Below are 17116 nucleotides of genomic sequence, written 5' to 3' on the forward strand. Positions count from 1 at the left end.
TTTCTTCTTTACCCCTTGCGAGGCAATAGTTTTGAAAGCCAGGCTTTGTTTAAAACAATGTTTTGGAAATTCTTTGAGTTACCCCTAACCTATCAAAGAGCAATAATTATGAATTTTGATGTTATCTTTGTATAATGATGTTGGATATTATCTTGTATGGATGTTATTTTTGGATGTTATATTTGGATGTTATCTCTGTATCTTTGGATGTTATCCTTTGTATAAGCCAATGCATCTCAAAGTGTAGTCCCTGGATCAATAGCATTAACATCATCTAGGAACTAGTTTGAAATGAACATTTTGTTTTTTTTCTCAGAACTATTCAATAAGAATCTCTGGGAGTGTGGCCCAGCAATCTATGTTTCATCAAGTCCTCTAGATGATTCTGATACACAGTAATGTTGGAGAACAGCTGCTATGAAGATAACTGATAAGTGAAGATAAATAGAAATAAGTCATGATATAACACAGATAAAATTGTTGAAACATGCATAAGGCAAAATTTCTACCTTTTCCACCTCAGGGACAATAGGAAGGCAAAGTGAGGAATTATACCTAGTGAAAACAACCAGATATATACAGGAATTGTGAAAACATCAGAGCTAGAGGTCAGTTGCACTAGGGCATAACCCAGAGTTTGGGTGGAATACAAGTCTTAGGAAAAGCTCCATATTTACTTAGCACCATGTTTAAAATCGTACCAGAGCAATAAACTAGGGGTGGCAAAGGAAATTGGTGAGATCACCTAAGATAATGCTGCTGCTTTTCCATGGCTTGTCCATGGTATGCAGGACACTCTGATTTTCTTCCTGTACCTCACACAGGGGACACGGAAATATGGAGGGGACTGGCAAGGACCTGGGGTTGGGAAAATGGGATTGCTATATGTGGAAAACTGAATGAAAAGAGATGATCTCAGACAAGCATACTGCCAGTTGTCAACAGCACTGGGCAAGAGAAAATGCTCAAAAACTAGGCAGAACCTGATTATTATAAGTGGAGTCAATGTGGGCAGAGGCTGCTGCCCAGAGATAAATGAGCTGGAATAGCTTTGCTGGGGTCCTGCAGAGAAACACAGAATTTGTATCCCTTTCTGTCAATAATAATTTCCCTTTTATCTGGAAACTATATTGTGAAAGTAGAGTAGGAAGAAGGGGGAAATTCTATGTGAGAATTTGAATTCTAATTAATGTAATATATACAAAAAAGGAATAATTTCAACTGAGAGAGATATTTAAACCAGTGGTCCCTGATTTATTGTTGAGTGGTGTTTAAATATCGACCTCATAACCCCCGTCCTGCTCCCAGTTTGAGTGTAAGTGCATGAAAGCAATATCAGTTATAGAAAATAATGCTACATTTTAAAAGAAACAATATAATCTTGAGTTAAAATTTTAAGATGGATTTTGTTAATTTTTAAAGACTGAACTTTTGGATTCCATTTCCTTCTCCCATCTTTCAGCATCTATTCAAATATTTTTCTGAACTCTGCCTCTCAAAGATAAATCATAAAGCTGATTCTTTTTATTTTAGGTAAAGTACTTTTATTAATTGCCAATTTGATGCAATTGATTTAGCTTTAGTCTAAACTACAAAATCAGAAAAACTAGCTAAAATTATATATATGCAATTTGATTGTGTTTATTAAATTATTTTAAAACATACATCATTGAAGAAAAATAATAATTTTCCTCAACAGATTAAGTTGCATGTATTCCCTCTGGACTTTTTATTTAACTTATTTTTAGGTGATTTTCTTGAAGATACAATGTACATTACTACAATGTCTATCTATAGATTTCTTTTTGATAAAATTGATTTTCGTAAAGATACATCCAGATAGTGCTGAAATAAATTATTCTACCTCCTTTGTAACACTAGAAAGTGCTTTCCAGGCACTTTCAGGAAGATTACATTGCTAAGTTTTAGGTCTTGACTGTCTACTTTTTCTGTGTGTAGAGATATGAAGAACCTATGGCGGGGTTAAGAAAAGTTCCCACATAATTATGGGGATGTGAGAAGAAAAGCATGTTGATTTCATATATTTCATTCATTTAAAAGAGACAATTTCAGTGACTACTTTATCCTATTCTAAGGCCTAGAGACCTGAAGATGAGGGGAGGGGTGTGAGGAGATGCTGCAGGTAGCAGCTACTCTCAAGTCAGTCCCTCACAATGCAGTTCCAAGACAAATATATAAATAACGACAGACTAAATGATAATTTCTAAGAATGAAAATGTACACAAACTACAGTTGTATCATAAGAGAAAGATACACTTACATTGGAAGTAGTCAGGGGGACATCACAAATGAAGCAACATGTGAGCTAAAATTTTTAAAAGGATTTCTTAAGAGTGACAAGCAGGGGAAAAGGAAGGTGAAGCTTTACTCTGGATCTACTTCTGAGAAGAACTGAAAATTCAGGGTAAAATACTGTTGTAAGCTGTAGTGATGAAACTGTGAAGAACCAGCAGTGTTGAATTGGGGAAACAAAAGTTGATTGGTTGTATCACTGAAACAAAGACTGGGAAGTTGTATAGGGTTAATTAAAAGGAGAATCTAATCAGATACAGTTGGTGAATCCTGGAATGGATTGTGGAGGCCATTTAATGACCTTTCTAAATACAAGGCCAGCTGACTTTGTGTCTACTTTGTTAGAAAGAAAAGGGAAAGTAAGAAAGATAATTTTTATTAGAGTCAAAATTTGTATTCCTGCACTAGCCATAAAGCCAGAAAAAAAGCTACTGTTCGTGGAAAAACCAAACACTGTAAAATAATTAAAGAGATTTATTCTGAGTCAATATGAATAACTATAGCCCAAAAGAACCGTCTCGAAAGGTCCTGAGAAAGTGTGGCCGAAGCAGGTGGGTTACAGCTTGGTTTTGTACAGTTGAGGGAGACAGGAATTACAGACAAAGACATAAACCAATATATGGTAGGTATACATTGGTTTGGCCCCAAAAGATGGGACATCTAGAAGCGGTAGAATGCAGGGGGTGGAGTGTTACAGGTCATAGATTGATTCAAATATTTTTTGATTGGCAATTGGTTGAAAGACTCAGCTTTGTCTAAAAAATTGAAGCCAGTGTAAAGAAATGCTTGCATTAAGATAAAGGGGGCTATGGAAGCCAATGTTCTTGTTATGTAGATGAAGCCTCTAGGTAGCAGCCTTCAGAGAGAATAGTTGATAAATGTCTATTTTCAGGCCTTAAAAGGTGTCAGACTCTTAATCTCTCCTAGATCCAGGAAAGGCCAGAAAAGTGTAGGCCTGGCTGCATTAATGGAGATTCTCTACAGGTGCAAATTTCCCCCACAAAAGATGGCTTTGCATTTCAAAATATGTGAAAGTGTATATGTGTGTGTATATATATACACACACACACACATACACTTATACACACATACATACTTATATATATATACTTACATATATACACTTATATATACATATATATATATACGTATATATTTTCAGTTCTTCTCAGAAGTATATCCAGAGTAAAGCTTCACCTTCCTTTTCTCCTGCTTCCTTTTCTCCTTTTCTCCAGTGCCTGCTATCTGTCATGGGATGCTATATCAGAGTCAGGTTGGAATTTGGTATCTAATTGCCACAAAGAGTCTATTTTGTCAGTCTTAGGTCTGTTGTGCCTAATTCCAAAAGGGAGGGGATATAATGAGGTATATCCAAACTCTTTCCTCATGGCTGGGAATTCAGTCTTTTAGGTTTCTCTGGTGTCCCCTTGACCAAGAGGGGGTTCATTCAGTCAGTTGGGGGGCCTAGGATTTTATTTTTGGTTTACACCAACTTCTGATTAGGAAGCAGAAAAATATTCCCACCAAATAACAGAATTCATAAAGTGCATCTCATAATATCAACTGCAGTAGAAACTACAAAAATATTAACTTATGCAAATAAAGACTTCCTCAATGCTTAATAAGCCAGAATTTTAGAGAGTTCCTATGAGACCTGTGCTAATGACATAGGTTGATAAATTTTCAAGCTAAACTCTGATAGGACAAGAGTATTGCCATCTTAATGAGATTCCACCGTCTTAAAGTATCAAGCTTTTATTTCTCAGAACTGTCCGTTGCTACCTGACCAAACCACAAATGTCAGCCCTGCCCATATCTTCAACAGAACATAATGACCCTAATTGCAACAAAGTTTATCGAAGTCCAGCTAGCACTTTCCTAGCTCCTCCCCGATAGGAACCTCTGTTAGAGCACACTTCCCCCACCGAGCCCTTTTATGAACATTGATGCAAAAATCCTGTATAAAATACTGGCAAACCGAATCCAGCAACACATTAAAAAGCTTATATACCATGATCAAGTGGGCTTCATCCCTGGGATGCAAGGCTGGTTCAACATACGCAAATCAATAAATGTAATCCAGCATATAAACAGAACCAACGACAAAAATGACATGATTATCTCAATAGATGCAGAACAGTCCTTAGACAAAATTCAACAGCCCTTCATGCTAAAAACTCTCAATAAATTAGGTATTGATGGGACATATCTCAAAATAATAAGAGCTATTTATGACAAACCCACAGTCAGCATCATACTGAATGGGCAAAAACTGGAAACATTCCCTTTGAAAACTGGCACAAGACAGGGATGCCCTCTCTCACCACTCCTATTCAACATAGTGTTGGAAGTTCTGGCCAGGGCAATCAGGCAGGAGACGGAAATAAAGGGTATTCAATTAGGAAAAGAGGAAGTCAAATTGTCTCTGTTTGCAGATGACATGATTGTATATCTAAAAAACCCCATCGTCTCAGCCCAAAATCTCCTTAAGCTGATAAGCAACTTCAGCGAAGTCTCAGGATACAAAATCAATGTGCAAAAATCATGAGCATTCCTACACACCAATAACAGACAAACAGAGAGCTAAATCTTCAGTGAACTCCCATTCACAATTGCTTCAAAGAGAATAAAATACCTAGGAATCCAACTTACAAGGGATGTGAAGGACCTCTTCAAGGAGAACTACAAGCCACTGCTCAACGAAACAAAAGAGGATACAAACAAATGGAAGAACATTCCATGCTCACGGGTAGGAAGAATCAATATCGTGAAAACGGCCATACTGCCCAAGGTAATTTATAGATTCAGTGCCATCCGCATCAAGCTACCAACGCCTTTCTTCAGAGAACTGGAAAAAACTACTCTAAAGTTCATATGGAACCAAAAAAGAGCCCACATTGCCAAGACAATTCTAAGCCAAAAGAACAAAGCTGGAAGCATCACACTACCTGACTTCGAACTATACTACAAAGCTACAGTAACCAAAACAGCATGGTACTGGTACCAAAACAGATATATAGACCAATGGAACAGAACAGAGCCCTCAGAAATAATGCCACCCATCTACAACTATCTGATCTTTGACAAATCTGACAAAAACAAGAAATGGGGAAAGGATTCCCTATTTAATAAACGGTGCTGGGAAAACTGGCTAGCCACATGTAGAAAGCTGAAACTGGACCCCTTCCCTATACCTTATACAAAAATTAATTCAAGATGGATTAAAGACTTACATGTTAGACCTAAAACCATAAAAACCCTAGAAGAAAACCTAGGCAATACCATTCAGGATATAGGCATGGGCAAGGACTTCATGTCTACAACATCAAAAGCAATGACAACAAAAGCCAAAATTGACAAATGGGATCTAATTAAACTAAAGAGCTTCTGCACTGCAAAAGAAACTACCATCACAGTGAACAGACAACCTACAGAATGGGAGAAAAATTTTGCAATCTACCCATCTGACAAAGGGCTAATATCCAGAATCTACAGAGAACTCAAACTTACAAGAAAAAAACAACCCCATCAAAGGGTGGGCAAAGGATATGAATAGACACTTCTCAAAAGAAGACATTTATGCAGCCAAAAGACACATGAAAAAATGCTCATCATCACTGGCCATCAGAGAAATGCAAATCAAAACCACAATGAGATACCATCTCACACCAGTTAGAATGGCAATCATTAAAAAGTCAGGAAACAACAGGTGCTGGAGAGGATGTGGAGAAATAGGAACACTTTTACACTGTTGGTGGGACTGTAAACTAGTTCAACCATTGTGGAAGTCAGTGTGGCGATTCCTCAGGGATCTAGAACTAGAAATACCATTTGACCCAGCCATCCCATTACTGGGTATATACCCAAAGGACTATAAATCATGCTGCTATAAAGACACATGCACAGGTATGTTTATTGCAGCACTATTTACAATAGCAGACTTGGAACCAACCCAAATGTCCAACAATGATAGACTGGATTAAGAAAATGTGGCACATATACACCATGGAATACTATGCAGCCATAAAAAAGATGAGTTGATGTCTTTTGTAGGGACATGGATGAAGCTGGAAACCATCATTCTCAGCAAACTATCGCCAAGGACCAAAAACCAAACACCACATGTTCTCACTCATAGGTGGAAATTGAACAATGAGAACACTTGGACACAGGAAGGGGAACACCACACATCAGGGCCCTTTGTGTGAGGGGGGGAGAGGGGAGGCATAGCATGAGGAGATACACCTAATGTAAATGATGAGTTAATGGGTGCAGCACACCAACATGGCACATGTATACATATGTAACAAACCTGCACGTTGTGCACATGTACCCTAAAACTTAAAAGTAAAATAAAAAAAAAAAGCCTTAGGCTGTAAGAGCAGTTTGCTCCTGACCCTGCCAGCCAAAAGCCTTTCTCAGGTTTACTCTCAATAAACCTGTCTCAACTGTTTGTTGTTGTTTTTTTTTTTTTTTGAGACGGAGTCTCGCTCTGTCACCCAGGCTGGAGTGCAGTGGCGCGATCTCGGCTCACTGCAAGCTCCGCCTCCCAGGTTCACGCCATTCTCCTGCCTCAGCCTCTCCCAGTAGCTGGGACTACAGGCGCCCACCACCACGCCCGGCTAATTTATTTATATTTTTAGTAGAGACGGGGTTTCACCGTGGTCTCGATCTCCTGACCTCGTGATCCGCCCGCCTCGGCCTCCCAAAGTGCTGAGATTACAAGCGTGAGCCACCGTGCCCGGCCTGTCTCAACTGTTGAGGTGCCTTTTCTTCTCTCCCTTCCTTCCATTTCTCTACCCTAGCACTCTTCTTCCTTGAGAAACAATGGCAAATGTGTTTAATGTGTGATACACACTATTGGCTGAGTTGATCTTTTTAGCAGCAGTGAATCCATATGGGTCTGTGGCAACTTCAATTCTTGCCTCCTCAAAAGAAAGAATTCAACCAAGGGGGCATAAAGCAGGCTGAGAGACTGAGGCAAGTTTTAAAGCAGGAGTGAAACTTTATTCAAATATTTTAGACTAGGAATGAAAGAATGTAAAGTACACTTGGAAGAGGGCCAAGCGGGTGACTTGAGAGATTCAAGTGCCCTGTTTGAACTTTGACTTGAGGCTTTATACCCTGGTATGCTTTCAGGGTCTGTGTTACTTCTCCCCTGATTCTTCCTTTGGGGTGGGGTGTCCTCATGCCCAGTGTCCTGCCAGCACTTGGAAGGGACCACATGTGCAATGTGTTTACTGAAGTTGTGCACATGCCCACTTGAGGCATTTTTCCCTTATCAGTCTAGTGTTCCTAGAGGAAGGTCATATACCAGTTACACTCTGCCATTTTGCCTCTGAGTGTGCATGCATGGGCCCATTCATTGTCCAACTCCTGAGATCTTATCAGGAAGCTGCTGATCACCAGCTTCAGGGGTTTTCTATGTATTGGGAGACTGCCTTTCCCTGGCACCATCTGTGACCGATTATTATTTTAGAGAGCCAGCATAACAACCACCTGAACATCACCTGATGGTTGCCTAACATTCCAGGAGTGGGGCCTCTTCTGCTCTGCTTAGGTCTGCCTAACTTCCCACTGTAACAATCTCATTGGCAGAATTTTAAATATTCTTGATTGTAATTTACTTATGTTACTCTATGCTAGTTCTAATCATTGCCCCTCTGGGCACTTACTCTCTTCCATATATATTAGAAACAATCTCTGAAGCTCTAGCCAAGTGGCATTGCTTGGAATGCAACCAACTCTGCTCCCCAAACACAGTGTAAGACCAACAAGCCTGTTCAAAATGCTAGAAAATAGAAATTCTAGACTTAATTACCAAATACTGTGATATCTTTCTCATCAGACTCCTTATTCCTCTTTCATAAAAATGTTAGTTCTCATTGCAGCTTTGTGAGATGAAACCTCACTGTAACTGTGTCTTAATGTGAGTTCAGTGCAGCTGAAGAACATATTTTAATCAGTAATAACAATCTTCTCAATTCTGCGTCCTATGGTTTTATGTTGGGTAAAACAACTCACCACTTAGAATACAGACAGCTAATTCCTTGTTACCTCTAGTTGTAGTGACTAAATTCACATTCAATTGAACTACAACTGTTCATATTCCTTCTCTTTGTTTATTTTGTTTCTTTTTATATACACATGAAATAGTTTTATTCATATATTCAAAGTGAACTCACACTTAACAGTACAATCCTCCAAAGCTGTGACTGATAGTGTCAGAACAATTGTAAATATATGACAATTGAAGATTTCTTTAATCATTGTTAATTAAATGAAATAGAGAAATTGTTGTAAAATTAATCCTGTGGTGGTATGTTCTGTTTAGACCATGTGAAAGTACATAAAGAATTTGAGTTGGCATGACCTAGAATGAAGGACATCTGTACTTGCAGAAAAGGATAACTATGCCATCTTGTCCTGTTACCTAGAAATGTATTTATGACAGTCTTTGACTCCCAGATTATATGTCTTATTATTGATGCCAAATTTTTTGTATGAAGTTGTATGTATGTCATAGCTCCTAAAATACTTTCAACAAAGGAGGCCATTTTCATGCATTCTAAATACAAATAAATACTTCATTTGTGGTTCTGACCATACTCTAACATCTATTACATTTCTAAAACTTTCTATGTGGCCTCCTACTCAGCTGATTTCTATGAATATTCCATGTGGTTTAAAAATTTAGTACTTTCTCTGAATCTCCTCTAAGATCCGTATATCTGTCTATCTTTACCTACCTATCATTTCTCTATGTCCACTGATAGAATATTATTGGTTTATGCACATTCATATACACACACATAAAATGTTTCCTTTTTTTTGCTTAATCTATATTTTTTTCTGACAATGAGTAAAAACTCCAACACAAACGTTGATTTATCTATTTCTTTCCATCTCTTTAACAGTTTCCTATGTTTTGAAGGAAGCTGGTTAGATGCATATATGTGTATATCATTATAGTATTATCTTTTTCTTTTTATTTTATCAGAATGTAATATTACTCTGTTTCTCTTATAAAGCTTTTCACTTTAAATTCTATTCTGCTCTGAAAGAAAATTTGTTATTCAAGCTTTTCTCTCACTGCCTGTAATATCCTTCTAGTTATGTAATTTAAACTTTTAGAATTATTTTCACTTAAAGTCAGTTTGTGTAAATTACAAGTATTAAATCTTGGATAATTGTTCAGTCTGAGGGTTTCACCCTTTCGATTGTTAAGTTCTATTTATTGAATTGCATGTGATTATTGTTATGTTAGGATATATCTGCCTTTTTTGTTCATGCTTTATTTTGCAAAATTTTATTCCTCCTTTTTTCTTATCTGCCTTCAATTAGATAGAATGATTGCTGGACTAAAAACTATTCATTTCATCTTTATTTGTCTGATGTTTTCCCTAACAATCATACTTATATTAACTGTCCTCTAACCATTTTAAAGTATCCATAATATTTCCCTAAACAATTAATGGTTCTTAGCATACTCAACTCTATTTCCCAGCTCTTCTTGGTAACATATGGAATATTAGTTCTGCTTATGGATATGAGACGAGGTTAAGAAATTGTTGCATAGTTTCTTAATGGATTTCCCTTCTTGCTTTTTTTTCTTCTAATTGTTCTCTCACCTTCTTTCTATGTCTAAAATACTGTATTTAAATACTTTGTTTCAAAGATAGTAGACGAGGTATACAATTTCAGGATATAATTTATTTTTTTCTCAGTTTTAAAACTATAATTTTATTTCCTTCATGAGACTGGAGCTTTTAAAAGAAGTCTGATGTGATTTTAATTTCTGTTTTCCCTGTTGTGGCCAGTTCTTATTTATTTATTTATTTATTTATTTATTGAGACAGAGTTTCGCTCTTGTTGCCCAGGCTGTAATGCAATGGCACAATCTCGGCTCACTACACCTTCTGCCTCCCAGTTCAAGCGATTCTCCTGCCTCAGCCTCCCGAGTAGCTGGGATTACAGGTGTCTACCACCATGGCTAGCTAATTTTTGTATTTTTAGTAGAGACAGAGTTTCACCATGTTGGCCAGGCTGGTCTCGAACTCCTGACCTCAAATGATCTGCCCGCCATGGCCTCCCAAAGTGCTGAGATTACAGGCATGACCCACTGCAGCTTGGCTGCCTGCTCTTGTTTTTAGAAAATTTTTGACATTACTTTTTTGTCTTGAATGTTTTCATATGTCATCATTGTAATATATAAACGTGAATTTTTTCAGCTCTTAGATATGTGGATATCCATAAATACTTTTAACCTAATTTCCTTAAGAAAAATTTGTTTATTATTTCTTTAAATATACCTTCCCTTTTATGAAATTTTTTTATATTATTTATTTATACTTATAATTCTTCAACATATCTTAATTTTTAAAAATTATAACTTTTTAATGTATTTGTAGTACAGTCCCTTACAAATTTGAATTTGTAGTACAAGGGGACTGCACTACAAATCAAAAATTGATTTGACAGTATAGCAAATCAAAAACTGATTTGACAGTATAGCAAATCAATTTACTCTTTGACTATATCCTTTCTGCTATGTATGCCTATTTAAGCTCTTATTTTTAACTGTAATATTTTTCATATTACGTATTTTCATTTGGCTTTTATTTATAATTACTTAATCTTTATGCTTTTTAAAAATTATATATTGATGCACTATCAGTCATAGAAACTTGGCAGATACAGAAACTACCATTTTGAAAAAGTAATAAACAGTATAGTATTTTGTTTTCTTATAATAGATAAATGTAAATCCTTTAAAATAGTTTATTAATTCTACTTTATCTAATATGAATTATGCTACTCAATTTCCACAACTTTTTTCTATGCAAAACCCATATTTTCACAGGTTCATCTTGACCGGTCATGTGTACTCAGGGAAACGGGCTAAAATCCCAAACTTAATTCAAGGAATAGTAAGTTTATAGTTAATTTTACAAGATAGTGCCACAGTGTTTTTCAAAGTGGCTGTAACATATAACATTGCTTCCAAAAATCAATGGTAATTAGTTCTTCTGAATATATACCAGCACTTGGTTGGTCAGGTTTTTGTTTTGCTTGTTTTTTTTGTTGTTGTTGTTATTGTTGTTATGTTTGCGTACTGATTTCTTAGACTTTGTTTTCAATTTACTTGTTTTAAATGGTGTGTAGCCATATCTCATTTTGGTATTAATTTGCATTTCCCTAATAACTAATGATATTTCATGTGCTTATTTACCACCTGAATATCTTCTTTGCTGAAGTGTTTCCTCAAATATTTTGCCCATGTTTTATTGGTTTGAATATTTCTATTGAGTTTTGAGAGTTTTTTATATTTTCTTGCTACAAATCCTTTACCACTTATAAACACTGTAAATATCTTTTCAAACTTCATATCTTGTCTCTTCATTCGCTTAACATTATCTTTTAAGTAACAGCAATTTATAATTTTTATGAAGTCCAATTTCCTATGTTTTTCTGTTATGCATTGTGTTTTTGATGTTATATATATGAAATGTTTAACTAACTCAAGACTTTGCCCTAGGTTTCTCACCGAAGTTTTATATTTTAGGATTTTTTTTAGGTCTATGATCCATTTTGAATTGATTTTTATATAAGGCAAGGTATTTATTTATTTATTTTTAAATTTTAGATTCAGAAGGTCCACGTGCAGGTTTGTTACATGGATATATTGCATAATGCAGGGGTTTAGGCTTCTACTGAACCCAAGAAAGCATTACGGAGATTTCTCAAAACTAAAGAAAAAAATGGGTATCCAATTATTTCATAATCATTTGTTATGAAGACTGCTTTTCCCCTCATCGAATTTCCTTTGTACCCATGTTACAAATCAATTAACCACCTATGTGTGGGTATATTTCTGGAGTATTGTGTTTCATTGATCTATGTATGTATCTTTTCTTTAGTTAATACCAGTTTCTTCATAATTGTAGTTTAGAGTTACTCTTAAATTTAGATAATGATTCTTCCATCTTTGTAATTGTTTTTCAAAATCATTTTGACTGTTCTTATTCATTTGCTTTTCTACACAAATTTTAGATTCACCTTGGTTATTTCTATGAAAAATAGTTCTAGGATATTCACTGAAATTGTGATAAATCTATAGATCATCTAGACAATGGATGTCTTAGTAATATTAATTTTCCAACCCATGAACATGGTGTGTCTCTCCATGTATTGAGGTAATCTTTGATTTCTTTCACAAATATGTTGTAGGTTTCAGCATACAGATAGATCCAGCATTATTTTAGATTTAATACCTAAATATGTTTTACATACTATTTCAAGCAATACTAAATTTTATTTTTCAATTTCTAATGTTATATTACTAATCATATAGAAAGACATTTAATTTTTGCCTATAAACCTGAGGTCCACAACTTTGCTAAACACAAATAATAGTACTAATAGCTTACCTACAGAGTCTTTTAGATTTTTCTGTATAGGAAATCATGTTGATTGTTTGACTTCTTCTTGTCTAAGCTATCCAAATTTTATATTTTTACTTGCCTTATTAAACTATGAACTCAGTACGTTACTGAATAAGACGTCATGAAAGCGATGTTCCTGATTTTAGAGGAAAACATTTAGCCTTTAACTATTAAGTATATTAATTGTAGGATATTGTTCCTTTTCCTAGTTTCTTGAGAGCATTTCTAGTCCCCCTTGAAAAACTTGGCTTTACTTGGAAGTCTCAGTTTTCTGTTGATTAATAATATCTCAGCTCATGCTCACTAAAGCCTATGTTCAGTTTCCAGTTGCCAACAGAGTCATCAAAAAAATCTTTCCACCGTGTCTTTGAGATCTTTCATTTCCAACTCTGAAAATTAGCACCACCCCTAACATTCACACATACATGCTTTTCTTGTTGATGTTGTTGGGCTCTGCTACATATGTTTTAAAGTGATATATTTTTTCCAGGTTTCATAAGTATACTACATTAGTTTATGCTTCCATATTGCTGAAATCATAAGTTATTATCCCCATTTTAGAGATTAGGAACCAACAGTAATTTCTATGGGGAAGAGAGGAAACTGGGTTCCCAATAAGTTAAGAAATGTATCAAATTTAAATCTACCTCATCTTAAAGTGAGTCTTTTTCTGGTAGTCTATGAAACAGTATCTGAATGTATATAGGTGAACAGCAGGTCAGCTGGAACAGTATGACTTAGGCAATATGCATAATTTAATCAGGGGTTTATAAAATATTTTAGATTTATGAAAGTGAAAATAAAGATTTTGTTAATGAAAAAATTTGGCTAATTTGCTAACAATTAATTTTTACCTGTTTCAATCACAATTCAATGACATTTCAAATGTATACAGAAGGTAAAAATAATGGAACAGATAGTATTACATTACTTTTAATGGCAAAAACCGCAATTACTTTTGAACCAACCTGAATCTTATGACTCAATAGAGACTTCTAATTAAATAATGGAAATTTAAAATATACAGACTAATATATAAAGAGATCTTTCCAATTACCATCTTTTCTGACATTAAATATCTTATCATATACTATATGTTTCCAATTATTTTAGCTTTATGTAGTTTATAAGAGCCAGACTTTAAATTAAATAATAAAAAAGGAACAAATGAACTAACTTTTCGTTTTGCTTTGTTTTCATGAAAGCCATTTTTACCTGTTCAGATAACATAAATATTTACTTCTAAATACAAATCACTTAGATGTTTAAATCCATGTTATTTGTTGCCTTTTAATCACATTCATTGACATTCTGCTTTGTATTGTGACATTTAAAGCAATATAAATTTCCAACTGCCCATCTGAGGACTATACTTTCAAATATTTTAACACCTTAATGACTTCCTACTGAACCATAAAAATATTTATAAATTCATACTTCAAAGCATTTAGACTATGGGAAGCTCATAAGAAGATATAAAAAACAAATTATGATTACTAGAGCATAATTTGTATGTGTGTCTATGTATGCATAATGAAGGAAAGGAAAAAATGCTTTGCCAAAGTGACTTTTTACAGATAATCATAAAATGGAAGGAAGGAAAATAATTAATCACTTCCTCCCAGTGTGATATTTACACAAACCTCTTGAGAGCATGAAGCAACAACTATCAAGCCTCAATTTGGGCTAAGTGTTTTCATATGGTAATGGATGAAATAACTCTGGATTTAACAGATTTTCAGATCTGCTACTTTTTTATGTCCCCGATATTTTCCAATTGCTCTAGCAGTCATCAATTTATCTTTTATCACCTGAGTTATTAAAGATGGGCATTAGAGTTAATCACATTTGCCTCATAGCCTATTCAAATTGTCACAATATGCATCAAAAACGTCCTCATGGATTGTCATAAATAGAGCCAAATGAAGATTCAGAGAATTTACTCTATCATATAAATGCCAAAGCAAGGCAGTCTTACATGGTTTTGGTCGGCGCCTAAGTAGGTTTATTTGAGAGGCACTCAGGAAAGATCTCTGCTGGGAAAGTAATTTGTCCCCTTTTTGACACAATGCCTGAAATTGCACATTCAGGATTCATTCCTTTGGCTTATGCAAATAACTTTAGAATGTGAATAACCCTGGAAATTAGGTCAATAGTTCCCAGTCTTGCAACTTGTTCATTTGTTGTTTACAGATCAACTGATTTTGTTACCAATGTCCAATTTCTATCACTTATTAAACATTTTCAACGAGAGCTGTGGCCCTTTGTTATTTGACCCTCATAGCTCTATTAGGTCATTGATCTCATCCCCAAAATGAGAGAAATGCTTATCCATGTGATAACTGGTGCTATCAGGCTGGAAGTAAGATTTACATGGGCTCTGTGAAATACTGAAAAAAAGCCTGTTGCTTGCTCATCCCCAAACATGTTAATTATATATATGGCAATTATTTTTTCACATTTATTTCCTTATTCTAATTACAAAAATATAAATGCTAATGGGATGCATGAGAGCACATAGTGAAAAATCATGGTGTTTAATTCATAAAAATCTGAAAACAAAACCCGGTTTAGTTTCTGAGTTGTTGTGTGATATCCAGATTACCGTTCACTTCATGGTGTGACGTGTGTGTTTGGAGGAGGTGGACATCAGTTGCTACCAGAAGTTGTCACATTGTAAAACTTCGTCGAGAAGGCCTCATCATTTGTATTCTGGAGCAACTAGTAAAAAATAGGAATTTTCTATAAAGTTTGAAATAAATTTCCTTTAAAATCATCTGGGACTAGTGACATTTTAGATGTAACTTTTTGATTATTTTATTCAGTGCATTCTGTAATTTGTAATCAGATCACCAAGTCTTCCAGCTATTTTTCTTTTGCTTAGAAATTAGGAGGTAGTATGTTATTCAGATTTGTGTATATTATGCTTTTATAAATTTTAATATCTTCTATAACTAAGAAGTTTAAATTGTTATATTACCTCCATTATTATATACCTGGCCTGTGTGTGTGTGTGTGTGTGTGTGTGTGTGTGTGTGTACCCTTCTTTAATTCTGGGTCTTATCAGCAAATATACTCTTTTATTTTCCCTTTGAAATTGAATTGCTAAGTCATTTCTTTCCTTCCACATTAGCAGCTGGATGAGCTGGAAGGATGGGACATGACAAGGTGTAAGGAAACAAGAGCAGAGGGAAAAATGTTAATAGTTAAAAGTTAAGCCATGGATCCTTTCCAGTTTAATTTTCCATTGTACTGCCATCAAACAGAAAATTCTGAACACTAACTGATTCACATAACTGGGCCAAAATTGGTCTGTGATGAATAATAACATATTTAAATGGCAGATACTGTAAAGAAAAAACTTGCATATGTGATAAGGACAAATGTTTTCGAGAAAGCCAAATATTCCAAGGACAGTTCATTCAAAAAATTATTTTAAAAAATATACAGCCTTTAAGCAGTGATCATTTTGTGAAGGGTAAAAGGAGCAATTCCACTGCTGCATTTGCTTTTACCTCTATTATCTTTTCATCTAAGCAGTGTGATTGTTAAAATAAAGGTAATAGCAGAAAACTTGGCCTTTATTCTAGCTTTACAAGTTCATCTTCTCAGGGAAAAAAACAAGATGCTCTTGAAGAACTTATGTTAACAGAATTGAGGAAACCATAAAAGAATACAGGCATAAATGCTAAACAATCATTTTAGTGAATTATTATATCCTTTTCCTACCCAAAAAATCATTATTCAAAAATTTAAAGAATAAATTTAAAACTGTTGTTTTCTCTTTAAGTTGCATCACGTGCTTGGAACTCTTCCTGGGTCATTCATCTTACTCTTAACAATATTTTTATGGTCTGGATATACTACCAGCATTTAAAAATACAAATTTTGTCAAGGGCTAATATCCAGAATCTACAGAGAACTCAAACAAATTTACAAGAAAAAAACAAACAACCCCATCACAAAGTGGGCAAAGGATATGAATAGTCACTTCTCAAAAGAAGACATTTATGCAGCCAACAGACACATGAAAAAATGTTCACCATCACTGGCCATCAGAGAAATGCAAATCAAAACCACAATAAGATATCATCTCACACCAGTTAGAATGGCAATCATTAAAAAGTCAGGAAACAACAGCTGCTGGAGAGGATGTGGAGAAATAGGAACACTTTTACACTGTCGGTGGGACTGTAAACTAGTTCAACCATTGTGGAAGTCAGTGTGGCAATTCCTCAGGGATCTAGAACTAGAAATACCATTTGACCCAGCCATCCCATTACTGGGCATATACCCAAAGGACTATAAATCATGCTGCTATAAAGACACATGCACACGTATGTTTATTGCGGAACTAT

This window comes from Nomascus leucogenys, chromosome 14 (assembly GCF_006542625.1).
Source record: "Nomascus leucogenys isolate Asia chromosome 14, Asia_NLE_v1, whole genome shotgun sequence".
In the NCBI taxonomy this organism is placed as follows: Eukaryota; Metazoa; Chordata; class Mammalia; order Primates; family Hylobatidae; genus Nomascus; species Nomascus leucogenys.